The sequence below is a fragment of the Dermacentor andersoni genome, chromosome 1 (genome assembly GCF_023375885.2).
Source record: "Dermacentor andersoni chromosome 1, qqDerAnde1_hic_scaffold, whole genome shotgun sequence".
Classification (NCBI taxonomy): Eukaryota; Metazoa; Arthropoda; class Arachnida; order Ixodida; family Ixodidae; genus Dermacentor; species Dermacentor andersoni.
The window spans coordinates 219,932,890-219,943,788 of NC_092814.1; positions in this window are offsets into that span (position 1 = coordinate 219,932,890).

Genomic DNA, 10,899 nt, shown 5'->3' on the forward strand with positions numbered 1-10,899 from the left:
CTGAGCACGTTCCTACTTCACAGAATCAGCGTACTTGTGCTCTATCTCACTAAATATGCCAGGGAACAAGAGCTGGGTCAGCGAATCCTGAGTACATTTGACAAAGATGGCCGCACAAAACGACGGCCCGCGTTCAGTCAGCGCAGCACCTACCGTATAGATTCTTGAAGCGACTGGGAAGCGTACAGGCGCCAACCCAGCATGAACTTTGGCCGTTATCCACGAAGGAATTCGTGAGCTTGAGCAGTTTGTAAGAATACGCTTCACCCAATCTAACGATTAGGTGGAGCATGTTTAGATAAGGTAACAGGTCATTGACAAACTGTTCTTACGAAGGGAAATCTTTGTGATCTTAGTGTCAGATGCATGGTGCAGGGCCCACACTGAAATAGAAACATTTTGCTACGCTCGAAGAGTTTGTAAAAAAGAGATGCCAGCCGACCGTGATGATGGACATGTTATACTAGCCAAGGCGACCGACAAATAACAAAGAGCTCTGTCAAGCGAAAAATGTTTTGCGGCAGCTCGGGCCGAATTCATGAAGTATTTCGTTTATAAGTGATCTTTGCCATTGTCCGGACACTTTTTTGTGGATGTGGGCCCTGGTTGCCTGGGCTGTGCGACCGCAGTGGCGGTGCATTTAGCTTACGCCATCGTATGAGAGCAAGGAAGGAACAAAAGCTTGGATCAAATGGCAAGTAAGAAAAGAAACGCCGTCACCTGACATCGTGACAGCGAATCAGGGGCCAGATTCACAAAGCTTCTCGGCCCGTATTCGAAAAAAGCTCTTACGCTAGAATTGTATGGAAGAGAAAATTTCGACTTATATCCTGATGCTGGGCATATTATTAGCAAAGGTGGCCGGCCCCCATACAGCAGGGACCACGCATGAACAAAAACCTTCGTGAATTCGGCCCTCTGTTCACAAGTGTCCTTTGTCGGCCGTCTTCGCTAATGATATGTCCGGCATCAGCATTGGCTGGAATTTGCTTTTACGAACGGTTGTATCGTAGGAAGCTTTTGTGAATTCGGGCTAAGGTGCATGTAGCTGAGGTGGCGCTTACCGCGAGCCACCACTCTCCGCTCTTTAGCGGCTTCCTCTTCCATGTGTCCGCAGCGCCGAAAAGCGCGATCAGCTGTCCGATTGACCGGGCCCGCAGAGCGGCAGCGGCAAGCGGAGCCCTGGGCTGAGGGCCCCACCCATCGCAAGCCCAGAACCCCCGACCACTCGGAGTCTCTCCGCAGCAATTTTACCGCAAATAAATAAGTTTTCACCACCACCATGACCACGCGTTCGCCGGTGCATCGGACCGTCAGCGAAATGTAGAAGTGGCAGTGCGGACGGTCGTGAAAAATGTTTGGTTGGTTGGTTAGTAACCGCACGTTTGCAGAACCAAAACCTCACACAAGACATGCTGCGGCTGGGGCCACGGCAGCTGAAAAAGCCTGTCGAGCAAGGTCATGGACGTGATTAACGGTTGAATGGAACCGAAAATTTATGATGCGCACAAGCCACGCGGCGGTACCACATCCCCTTCATATTTGCAACTTAACCATCATTTCCATAGCAGCCTGCAGAAATATGTGGGCACAGCAAAACAGTGTCATGTCGAAAAGAAAGCTCAATAAGCCGACATCCTTCCCTCTCAAGCGTTCTTTGCAAGTTGCATGGCGTTTCCGAGCGTGCTTTTCTAACTAAACGACCCGGCACCTACGCAGATGCTAGTTTTCTGCTGCGCGTTCGGAATCCACATCCTTATTCTAACAACTTTGCAGGCATAAACTGAAGAAACGAACGCGTACAAAAAAAAAAGGGGGGGGGGGAATTCAACGGACTCGTTTCAGCACTATAAGGGTCGTTTACACGAGCGCCTCAAGAGGTTTATAGGGGATGCAGGCTTAGCGAAAAAAGTGTTTTTGTGGTGCGGCCCGAGCACAGAGCTCGGAATGATATGCGCTGTTTTTAGTTGCATGACCAACGCATTCCGCCGCTAATTTCTCTCCACGCCAATTTGGCAGCTAGTTTTGAGACAAAATATACTTTAATTCAGCATGGACCAAAACTATGAAAAACAAGGCATTCAATCAGACCATTTAGGAAACTTTCTATGGATGTGCGACTGCCCAATTTTCCCGTACCACTGGACCCGGCACCCATATTCGCTATATAGAAATAAATTATCACTAGACCTCATACTACGTGTCCGTATTCTGTCATGTACTGCAACTGCGCATTCACATCGCATCATGAAATAAACGGCGAGGAACCAATAGGGCAACGCTATATAGGTTACTAGAAAACATGCATAAGTGTCGAGGTCCTAGCCCCCCAAAGATGTAGTTTTCTTTTACGTCGAATTCGGTAGTAGTTTTGACCCACGAACGTTCGGTGGCATGTCTTGCTCTCTGCATCGGAGCCTATACTGAGTGATGTGACCCAGCTGGCCCATTATAGCATGTCTCATAACCACTTGAACATTCGTCTTCTAACGGAATCAAGTTACGCAAAACCACCCGATAGGCGTCTTCCCCAAGTTTTAATTTATACAAAAATACTCGATCGTATGCTCTACCTAAAAATGAATGGCTACGAGGTGATTCATGTGGTGGATTTAACTCGCATTTTAACAGTAAGGAATTGTTGAAATATTACTCCCAAATGTATCCATTTCATTTAGAACATTACTTACAACCCACAGACTATGTGGCATTTAGATGATAACAAGCCTCTGAACGAGAGCTGCTGTTAACGCGTATACAATTCCGGACATCAAAATGCGATATATACACGTAAATCGTGATGTAAGACTTATAGCCTTAAATTTCTATCGATGAAAACAGAAAGTGTTCCACGGGGCTTGCATAAGGGCCTGTTTGCAGTGCGATACTTCTACGCGGAAGATGTGGGATAAACGCGCGGAGTTTGCAGCCGCTCGGCACGCAAGTCCTTCAATGCTGCGCCGTCGTATAAACATGATATGCATGCATAAGTTTTCAAGCGCCCTGGAAAACGGGGAGATTGGAACGCGTGGAAGGACGAAAGTACAACCCTTAAATGCAAGCGAGCGCCTGCTTTGGATTAAACATATTCGCTGTGGCACGTATTCAACGCCCGATCGGTGTCGATTACGCCATCGCGTGTTTAATAGCAAGCACCAATCTCGCTTCAGAAGGCATATTAACGACGCGCAGGCGCTGTTAAAGGTGCCTTCTTACGTCTGTTCTGTAATTTTATCGCTGCGCGAGAGAACCTCTCGATGCTACGAACTTACGTCTACAGTGACTGAAAGGCGGGACCATGCTACGTATAGTATTCATTTTTTTTTTTTTTTTTTTACGTTCGGCAAGACATTAGCGGGTGATTTCGAGGTCCACGTATTCACGAAAACGCTCTTACGCTACAGTTTGCTCGTAAAAGTAAATTATAGCCCATCCTGGTGCCGGACACATAATTCGCGAATGCGTCCAGCCAGTGGCAAAGGCCACTTACAAGCGGAAAGCTTCGTGAAATGGGTGCCATGTGTTTATTCGTTGCGATGACGCGCGAGCTGTCAAAGCGAAGCGACAACAGTTTTAGGCACATAAAAAAAAACTATTTTTCGGTTTCTGCCAAATTGTGAAAAAAAAATTCACTCAGGAATATTCCTCGGTATTTTCTGGTGAAAGTCAGAATCCAATGCTTTTAAATTACAACTGCTGGTACAATACCGGATTCCAGTCATTCGTGATGTTTGATATATATCATGAGCGAAGGCGGACGGACAATCACAACCAGAACGAAAAAAGCTTCGTGAATTTGGCCCCAGAACCGTAGGCGACAAAACTTTAAAATCCGTAATTATAGACCATTCGTGAAATTTAAACCTACACGATAAACAAGGATGACAAACGAAAGAGCGAATCAAGCGACAAGCACGATTTCGAAAGCTGTGCCTTACGTTGAGGGGTGAAATATTACCAAAATCGTCTACATCTCTGCGCTGAGGGCGCATTTCAGATGCTTCCGCATTTGACCGCTTCGAAAACATTTAATCGCGCTGCATGATCGCTCCGCGTGTATACACTTCTTCGCTTGGAAACACGAACGTTTAAGGTGTGCGCTCATGTCTTCGGAACCTTGAAACGCGTGTATAACGTCACACAGTTTGATCATTTGTCTGCTCATGCGCCCCTAACGTGCACATCCTTGCCGTCTTCTGCCCAAGTTGCTCTCTGCCCTCAGCAACTGGCAAAATCTTGACGCGTGCAAAATCTTGACGCGTGCCGCATGCATCCGCGCTCCCGCTACTAACTCGGCGCGGCGAGAAATGAACGCTTCGCTGCCCGCGTCCCCATTTTCTGCAGCCAGTCGCGAGTACTTCGCGCAGGAATCCCGCATGATTGGAAATCGTGCAGAGGAATTACACAAGAACTTCCCCTCTTCACCTCGCTGCCCCCCCCCCCCCCTCCCCCCCTCGCTCCTCCCCCAGAAACACGCATGGATCACCCGTCGAATGTGCCGGCGCGCTGCACGGCGATCGCGTGTCGAATTTCGGCGGAGGCTATCCTGAAACGGCGCGCGGACGAGAGCCCACGAAGAATGCCGCGTTCTGTGAGCGGCGCTTGCTCGTGACAAGGGAGGAGAGCAGTTAGTACGCCAAAGCCGCCAACCTCCTAGCGCGTTTCATCCGGACTCCCTTCTAAAGAAGAAGAGGAAGAAGGAGAAAAATAACTTTGTCGTAAACACCGGAGGCGTGTAGGCTCATGAAAACGCGATTCGCGAAAGCGGTCTGGGCTTGGGATGAGAGGTCCGTGACAATAAAATGACCGAATGAGCAACGCAGTCGAAATGGCGAGGGCACCCGTGGACGGGCGTTGTTTTTTGCGCTCGAAGTATCCTCGTCGTGAGGGACCTTTGTTCTAGCGGGCTGCCCTGTCGTGGAGGAAAAGGCCGCCGCGCTGGGCTTTCCTAGATGCGTTTCTATAGTATATACACGGAGCCGCAGCCCTGTCGCGCGCGCCGCTATATGCTATATACGTGTACGCGCGCAAGAGCGCAGCAACTGGCAGGGCTTGATCTGCGCCGGCGGCTTTCGCCTCGCTTCGCGGCCACCCTTTCTTATCGCGCACTTCGTCGTCATTGGGGTTCGTTTCCGACCTCCAGACTTCCGCCTACGCGGGCACGGAAGCTTCCGCCTAGTCTCGCCCTCTTCGTTTCGTACAGTGACGCGCTTTCCTGCTGACGGACGTATGCGACGGGGGCCGAGGCGGAAAGGAGCCTGTCATGTCGACTGTCACCCGTCATAGCTTCGCGTTATTGTCCCTCGTTGAATGAGGATGCTGCAACGTCGTTGTGCACGAACAAATCTTGTCAACGTCTTCGCGCAGGCTTTACTCAACAATGTTTTAAAAACAAAAACAAAAATTGGAGGACGCTTAAGCTTCGCCTTCAAGAGAGGAACGCGACAGCGTTCCCGTCGACCCGCCAAGGGGTGTAAGACAATGCGCTACGGCGCAGCGATCACTTACGAGGCGCCCCGCATCGGACTTTGCACCTAGCAATCACGCGGTGAGCGTCGAGCAACGCAGCGTTCGGTGCGGCAACGAAACGTGCGCCTGAGCAAGCGGAACGAACCAAAGAACTCGGTGTCTCGGAAGGGCAAACGATCTACGCCAGCCAAACGTCGTGATCGGCACGGGCAGAGAGATATATAGATAGTGATCTAAAGTAAGGAAGGACGCTTGATTCTGCAACCCGTGAGGGAGCACGGCGAAGCGTCGTCAGGGGAGAGGGAGTCGGGGCCGCGACGAGCCTCTCACCGGTCCCCGCACAGCCCCAATGCGCGCGTGGCGCGTCACCTGTCGGGGCAGCGCCGTACATTGAGAGGAGGGGGTCTTCTGTATTTGCCGCAAGATGGCTCTGCGTGTGCGGAAGGCGCAGAAGAAATGTAGCGGAAACGTACTTCGCTACTCGTGTAACTGCAACTTCTGTAAGTTACATGCTCATAATTACCGATATACACCGCAGTATAACTTTCTACGGAAAGTTTCTAAGACAATGCCGCATTCACTAGAGGCGCTTTTGTACCGCTTTGAGGCGTTGAACTCGTGGCTGAGTGGTAGCGTCTTCGCCTCACACTCCGGAGACCCTGGTTCGATTCCCACGCAGCCCATCTTGCAAGTTGTTTTTATTTATAAATTGCCTGCCGGGATTTTTCGCTCAAGGCCAACGACGCCGACACCAACGACACCGGCTTTTCTGCGACACGTGCTCCTTAACGCTGTCGCGTTAAAACATACCCGTTTCGCCACCCGTGCGGTGGCATCGTCAGCCCACAAACGATCTAATAAAACGAATATGATCTATTCGCTTTACTGAGCCATTTGTGCACTGACGATGCCAACTGCACATGTGGCGAAACGGCCATGTTTGGTTTTGGTTTTTAAATCATTGTTGAGTAAAGCCTGCGCAAAGACGTTGACAAGAGTGATTTCCCCTGGATTTCCGAACATTTTTGCCACGAACAGATCTCTTAAATTACTGCCTTTTAGGAGGATTAATTGGAAAACCATTTACATAACTTTCACGCAACCCCGATGACACCCTAACTGGTATCTTGCTATGGAGTATAAAGAAAAACAGAGAGAGAGAGAGAGGAGGGCTGGTACGCTAATTACATTTGCCAGACACATTAAACACAGTGGTGACGCCCTTAAGAAACAAGCCAGTAAATATGAAACATATAACATTCTTGTGGAGTGACTATGAGGTAAGAAATGGGTGATGGGAAAATACGCTGTCAAGGGGCCCTATAACGTAAAACTATTCCAATATGTTTTTATTCCAATCTCCTGACGTCAAATTCTGACGTCTCCTGACGTCTCCTGACGTCTCCTGACGCCAATCTCCTGACGGCAAGCATCGGGCGGTGACTGGCAGGGTTGTCTGAACACACCAATCAAACGTTCTCCTTGTTCATAGGAGGTCACTTTTGTTTGCTTGAAAAACGAATAACATTGCCTATACTGAGCGGGTTGTCTTATATAATTGGCTGACAAGAGGCGAGGAGCACGGTCAAGTGGAGAGGGATTTGATGGGGCCTAGTCACTGCACTGAAAATCGATAACCGGATCAAGAGGGTGGTGCCGGCGTCTGCGATTGGTCTGCTTTCCTTCACATAGCTTGCGGTGGCTGGACTAAAATCGCGGCGGCATGCAACGGAAGGTTAAGAATGATGCTAAAACGGATCCTCAGCAAAGAAGAGTTGGCAGAACGAGGTCGTAAAAGTGTTGAAAGGGCTCGAAAACGTTACACGGCCATGGAAAAAGATTTATTGCACGCAAATAAACCCATGCTCTCCGGCAGGTGCGAGTAGCCGGTGAGTGAGTGATCGGCAGCAGTCATCTTTTATTCCTTTCGGAACGGGGCAGCCTGCGGCTATGCAGAAGAAAATTCAGTTTTGTTCGGCATATTAATGCATCTTTAACGCGTAAACGTCACTTTGACGTAGTGAGTTGTCACGGTCTTATGACGTAGCGTGACAGGCCGGTGAAGTGGGTGCAGCCCGAAAACTTTTGACCAATAGCAGAGGTCTTATGGTCAAAAGGCGTCGAATCAGAAATAACTTCTTTTGTTCGGTCCAAGCATGCATAATCATTTTGTAGCGTCATATCAGATAAGGAGCTATCGCGGTTTTCGTGACGTCGCATGACAGGCAGGTGAAGTGGAGGTGATCCCAAAAAGTTTTTGACCAATCGCGGAGGGCTGATTGCAGAATTGGAATAGTTTTACGTTATAGCGCCCAAGTTCTCAAAAAGACTATCCCCAGTGAATATACCGATGCATGTCGCCGAGCTGAGACAGGCGGCTGGTGGCGCGTGCCTTCATCCTTCTCTGATTACCGCAGGCTTGGCAGCTCGGTTGAAGTAACTTCAACGCGACATAGTGAATGCCTACTTTTAACGACTTGCTGATTTGAGACTCATTTTTTGTTTTCGCGAGTTGTCTTTACAATTTCCTTCATTTATTGTATGTCAAAGCGAATATTGTTTACGCTAAGCGAATTCGGAGCAAATCTGGGGCTCGAACTGAGGGTTAAAAAAGAAATAACTTCGTCGTTATTGTCTTAGAGCACTGTTTGGTATATAGTATAGACCGTTAATCATGCTGTCAACACTTAAATGCTAAATATTATGTAGTCCTAATTTTATTATTCCGGAGCAGTCGAAAGGAAAGTCCCAAAAGGATGTCGGGCTTGTTCAGTCGTTACGTTTAGAAATATTTCTTTATTATATTTATGCCTGAAAAGGCACGGAAAGTGCTCTAATCTGTCATCGTCCCTTGGCGACGTTCCATTCATAACGCCTGGATAGCGGGGAGTTCAGGCGGCTATGATCTCTGAGTGTAAGAAGAGCCGACGAAAGACCGCTCATATAGTAAAATGTCAACACGCACCGTCCTATTAGTACGGGTGTGAGAGTAATAAAATTTTTTAATAGAATATGAGCGTCAGTTCATAACAGACTTCAGTTTAGTGTTTTGACTTGAATTCTGCGGTCTTACGTGCCAAAACCACGATATGATTATGAGGCACCCCGTATAGTGGGGGACTCCGAATTAATTTTGACCACCAGAGGATCTTTAACGTGCCGCCAATGCACAAGATATGAGCGTTTTGTTTTGTTTTGTTTTTTTGAGCGAGAGATATGAGCAAAATGCGGTATGATATGAGATATGTGCGAAATGCGGCCGCCGCGGGCGGGATTTCATCCCGCGACCTCATGCTTAGCAGGGCAACACCATAGCTGCTAAGCTACCGCGGCAGGTTCAAATAAGTGTCGACTAGAATATATGAAACACGTAGTACTTTTTCAAAGTCGCTAAGCAGGATGGGTGGGTCAAAATGACTCTTCAGATATATGTAATCTTTGACTTATGCTTAAATACCGTAATGGCGTTTACAAAATTAAACATAACAACGAAACAAAACAAACAGAAATAAAAAGGAAACCAAAACTAGAGAGCCCGCATGCAGAACTTCGCAGATATAAATTAATAAAAATTGGAGGACGCTTAAGCTTCGCCTTCAAGAGTGGAACACGAAAGCGTTCCCGTCGACCTGCCAAGGGGTGTAAGACTGCGCTACGGCGCAGCGATCACTTATGAGGCGCCCTGCATCGGACTTTGCACCCACCAATCACGCGGTGAGCGCCGCTAATGATATGTCCAGCAACAGTATTAACTGCAGTTTTTCCTTACGAGCAATGTTAACGTAACGTTTTGTGACTGCGGGTCCGGAATCCGTATTCACAGAGAGCACTGACGCTACAATTATTCCCAAGAAAAAAGTACAGCGAACCATAATGCTTGTATATTATTAGCGAATGCGGTTGGCCAATAGACCAAATAACACTTAGGAATGAAAAGCTTTGCGAATTCGGCCTCAGCTCATTCCGCGTTAATCGACGAAAGAGGAGACCTCTTGTATCCATTTACGCGAAATGAACTGTTAGATCGTTGCAACGTATATAGATGGAAAAAGAAAGAAAGAGAAAGAGGAAAAAGCCCGTCCCACTTGCCTGCCCATTAACCGCTGCCTGTATGGCGACGATGATTTATGCAAACGGTGGCATCTACATATATATAGATAGAAGATTCAGCAATTTGGCGAGTTTTCTGAACAACAGAGGCCCAGTTCGCAAAGCTTTTGGTTAGTAAATGTTGCTTCATATTGGTCGGCTAACTTCGTTTATAATACGTCTACATCATGATCAGCAGCCATCTGCTCTTACAAACAATTCTAGCTTAAGAACTTTTCTTTTTACTTTCTTTCTTCTTCTTCTGTACTTTTTTTTTTTTTGCAACCACCGCTATAGCATGTACCTTCGCCCGTACAGGCTACAATAAATGCAGTATATGAAATGGGTCGAACTGGCAAATATTAGGAAACACTGAATCCTCAAACTTTAAAGCAACGTATTCGCGCGAATTTGAAGTCAAGGGCAACACTCATTGCGTGTATATTAGCGTCTCGTGAAACGCTGTGCACACGCAGCGCTGAAAGGTTCGCGGCAAATGAAAGCACTTTTCTTGCGGACACATATATAGCCTACCATCATAAACCTCGTCTGGTACATGTCTGCTGCGTCAACACATCCCTAGATGACATGACACCTCGCCTCACACACGGCGTGCCGATAATTTGGTGCGGTGTAAAAGAGAAAGCGAGAGAGATAGAGAGTGAGAGAGAGAAAAGGAAGCGACCGCGCTGATCCGTTAGTAATAGGATATATACCGTTGACCGGTGGAGCGCTTCAATCAGCGTACCACACCTTTTCATATGTATAGAGTGTTTCAGCGAACACTTTCAAAAATTTTTAAGGTTTGCCTGTGGCAGATAGCTCAATTCTAGTCCATGAGCCGGTCTACTCGAAGCGGCGGACACTACTTGCCCAAATAATTGAAACGCAAAATCGACTAATTAACAAGAATTCATTAATTAACTTTTAAGCTGATTTTCTTGTGACCCATATTGCAATTTACAAATTCTAGCAATAGGCTTCGCAAGGCACTTGGAACGAATTCTCAGGACGACACCAGTTTCGAGATATAAATTCCCGAACTTTGCGGAGAAATGCATTGGCGTTCCAGTTACTTTTGTGCTTCAGTGCATGAAACGACATTTTGTTAACAAATTAACTGGAACGCCAATGCATTTCTCCGCAACGTTCGGGAATTTATATCTCGAAACTGCTGTCATATTGAAAATTCGTTCCAAGTGTATTCGCCTTGCTAACTCCACGGCTAGAATTTGTAAATTGCAATGTGGGCCATAATGTAATTAGTTATAAACTTAATCAGTGAATTTTTATTAATAAGTCGATTTTGCATCTAACTCTTTTGTGCAAGTATTGTCCGCC